This window comes from Marmota marmota, unplaced genomic scaffold, assembly GCF_001458135.2.
Source record: "Marmota marmota marmota unplaced genomic scaffold, marMar, whole genome shotgun sequence".
NCBI lineage: Eukaryota > Metazoa > Chordata > Mammalia > Rodentia > Sciuridae > Marmota > Marmota marmota.
Window position 1 is genome coordinate 54,714,532 of NW_025999900.1, and position 4,189 is coordinate 54,718,720.

The following is a 4,189-nucleotide window of genomic DNA, read 5'->3' on the forward strand; positions in this document are numbered from 1 at the left end:
AGGAGGAGGAGGAGGAGGAGGAGGAGGAGAAGAAGAAGAAGAAGAAGAAGAAATCTGGGAACTAGATGAGCTGTCCCAAAGGTGACTTTCTTACCATTTGGATTCGAGAGGAAGAAAACATATTCTAGAAGGAGATTTAAGAAGCATGTTAGTAGCTTTTTCCCCCTAACCAGATGAGAACAGTCTCTTCTCATTTTGCTAATGTCATCATTTGCACTGTATGTTCCTGTAAGTTGCTGATCTGTGCTTTCCCTCAGCCTTTACCCTGCGGTGGAGGAGCAGGGGAGGCAGTGACAATGGGAAGTTCAGCCACAGGAATCTTTATGAACTGGGGAAAGCTCACAGCATTGAGAGAAAGCATTAAATACACCTGCATCAACTGAGATACAAACAAGACATTTGGTCATTTCCACTGTCAGCAGAATACACATGACAATTTACGAGGTGTTGTGTGTGTACCGTGGTGGTGGAGGCATTAAAAAAAAGCACTTAAAATATAAAGAAAAAATGTAAAGTTCTGATGTTGAGGGCTCAGTGCTTGTTTCTACATCTATTATTGCTTTTAATACGGGCCAAAAAAAATACCCATTATTTTATTGCTTTAATTCTTAATAGGTTTCCGAATCCTTACCGATCCACCAGTTGACAGATGGCAGGTTATATAGAGACAGAGAAAAATATTATCCTTTTATAACTAAATTCATTTTCCTCTGAGAAACAGCAGCGCTGCTGCTATGGAAATGAAGGTCACCATGGCAACAGTAAACAACCCCCAAGAATGGTCACTGAATAGGCTGAAAAGAACATCTGCCCCAGCACAGCGTCCCAGCTGCCCTGGGGCGAAATTCGCTAATAGGGCGGTGATGCCCCGTGACAGAAGCTGCCGCCTGTGCCCTGTCCAAATAAATGAAGTGTGCAATTGAAGTCGACATCAAAATGCCTGCCCTTGCAGATTACCGCCTCCATGTCCGCTAAACCCGGTGACTAATGATGGGGGAGACGGGGGGCTCGCGCTTGTCAGTTTTTGTACAAATTACATAACCAAAAAATTCAATTTACTACTAATGGCTCCATGGCACTTTATTTTGGGTATTATGTGAGAAAATTACTTTTTTTTTTATTGTTTTAAAAAGTACATTTTTCATACTTTATATGTGCAGTTTAATTCCAAGGGAGTAATGCGATGCAGTATAAAGACCCACGAGCGATTAATAATAGGGATGACGCTGGTTTCAGAAGACAATGTCTCAAAAAGAAGTAAAGGAACTTTACTCTGCAGGCCTTTTATTTTTTTTTAACTTTGCCTGCAGGAAGCCTGTTAGTTATACTCCATAATGCAGTAAAAGTTCATTTTAATAAGTATATATTGTGTGAGAAACAGGTAAATAAACTTATTTGGCAACTCCTGAGGTGAGATTCCTAAAACAGTCATCCCTCCCGACTAAAAGAAACACCCCCCACATGCATACATGTATGTACAGGCACATACACACATACACAGAATGATTAATCGAAAAGCTCCAAGTTCTGCTCACTGCTCCCAGGCTCCCACTGCCCGGCTCCCTTCACCTCCCTACAGGTCCTGCTGTTAGTAGTGTTGCTGGCACCCATGAGCCCAGAGAGACAAGCTCTGTGGCTTCCTCCTCCTATCCCTCCTTTCACAAAGGAGCCAAGAAAACAAGCTGTTGCTTCTCACCAAACAATGGTTCTGTGCCTTCTCTGAGAATTCAAATGCGACAGGTGACCTACCATTGGCCTGAGTAGATGGTCTCACCTCCCAGGGAGACCAGGAAGTTTCCCAGCTAAGAGGAAATGCACTGAGACGTCAGGAACCTTTCCTATTAATTTTGCTAGTAAATGAAAGCTCTGTATTCTTCAAAAACACACTGGACCACAGTCTGAGGGCCACAGATTAACAGAAGTCATGATGCAAGAAAGAGTACCTAAAAGAAGAGGACCATCAACATTCACAGGATTTCAGGAGAACTGAAGCTTGGGGAGCCTGTCAGACCCACACAACGACCCTCTATGTCACCCGCACCACCCAAGCCAAGCCAGGCAGACACACGAGTAGACAAGTACAGGTTGCTGGAAGATAAACTCCATCTTTCCTTCTAACCAGATATGCCATGCCCCAGGGCTCCACAGAGAACAATACTAATGCCGCCATGATACTCAGGCCAGTCTCCAGGCACACGGGTAAGTGGAGCACACAGTGTTCTCAAGGTCTGATTCCTGGTGCATTCCTACAGCCCTACCTTCTACGCTGAAAGTCCTAAGAAGCCTGAGGAAGAGAATGGAATGGAGGGCAGGGTTTGGGATTCTTGCCCCTGGACCTCTTGGCAAGCAAACTGACAAATGAGGACTGCATGGGTGGTGTGTGATCACGCACACCTGCCCTAAGTGCCAGCTCTACCCCAGGGGATACAGTGAGGGCCATTCTTAAGCGGGGGAAGAAAAAAAAAAAAAAAAAAAGCTTTCTTTAGTGAAATACATCAGTAAAATACACCCATTTCAAGTGCACAGCTAATAAATTCTGACAAATTTTATACTACCATAATCAAGATTAAGAACACAACAAAGAGACACATTTCCATCATCCCAAAAAGTTTCCTGGTACCCTATTACAAACACACCTGTCCCTGCTCCAGGCAAACCACTATTTTGCTCTCTGTTACTTACGTACTATATGATGTCACTAGTTCATTTCTTACAATTATCATTAGTAGTATTTCACTGAATGGACATACCACAGTTGGTTTATCCAGCCACCTATGGATGGACATTTGACTTGTTTCCAGGTATTTTAAAAAGCTGCTATGAATTTTTGTACCAGGCTTCCAGGGCATGTTTTTCTTGAGTAACTGTTGTGAGAGTATGTTTACAGGGAATTGCTAAACCATGCTCTGTGCAAAATAAGAGGTTATAGTTTTTCAACATTTTTGCTAACACTTGAAATTGTCGATCTTCAAAAATTTTCACAATCCTAGTGAATGTGCAATAGAATTAACTGTGTTTAAGTTTGTACTTCCCTGATAACAAGTTATATTGAGCATCTTTTTATGTGCTCAGCAGTCATTTGTGCATCTTCTAACAGGAAAAGTTGGCTCAAGACTTTTGCCCATTTTTTTAAATTAAGTTGTTCAATTTTTTTTTGGCTATGTGGCATCTTTTGTTTTCATTTGTTAGTGAACTTAATATAATATTATCTGGGTTCAATACCCACATTTACAGATAAATGAAAATGGAGTAATCAACAGACCTCTTTCCTCAACCAGTAAGCTAAGCACTGACTTTCTAGATCTGTTTAGGTCAACACCAGAAGGTCTTTATTTAGCTCCTGGTGTGACATACCTGTACGCTGGTCCCCACCCTGACACCCTCTGCGTGCCGTAGTCCTCAGAGTAGACAACCTCCCTTCTCTCCTACCCAGAGTTGTTATAATGCTTATTATTACATATTATTAAAAGGCCCAAGTTTCTACTCCCCCTTTTAATGGTCATGAAAATAATGCATGTTAAACATAAAGAAATATATTCCAGGTGGATATTACTTGAGAAATACATGCCTTCTCTATGGACCCACTTCCAGACTCATATTTTCTTCTATATATGTCCAAAAATTGTCTATGTAAGAACAAGCATTTCTGTATAGTCACTGGAATGCCAGCACACATGCACTTATACTCAGGCACACAAATCTATTTTTTAGAAATCAGGTTTACAATAGTTCCCCCTCAGCTATGGTTTTGCTAAGCTTTGGTTTCTCACCATTTGGAATTCCTGAATGGACAATCCCAGAAGAAAATAACTCATGTCTTTTATTAGAGTACATTCTTATAATTATTCCATTTTGGTTTTAGCTATCGCTGTTAATCTTTTATAGTGATTAGCTTATAAATTAAATTTTGTCGTTGGTATGTTTAGGGGAAAATATACACAGGAGCCAGTACATCTGTGGTTTTAGTCATCCATTTGGGATCATGGATGCCTTGAGATTAAGGGGAAACTAGTATATGGAAAACAGTTTTCTGAAATTTCTTTAAAGTCATTTTCACTTCAGCTTGGCACAGTGGCACACACCTATAATCCCCATGACTTGGGAGGCTGAAGTAGGAAGATCCCAAGTTTGAAGCCAGCCTTAGCAACCAAGCGACTCTGTGTCAAAAAAAAAAAAAAAAAAAAAAAAA

General features: G+C 40.9%; 1 protein-coding gene across 8 annotated transcripts in view; it reads right to left on the reverse strand.

The window, feature by feature from the left end:
* Foxn3 (forkhead box N3) overlaps positions 1 to 4,189 on the reverse strand; it is a 381,661-nt gene that overhangs the window by 25,982 nt on the left and 351,490 nt on the right. The gene's annotated exons all lie outside the window — the stretch shown is intronic.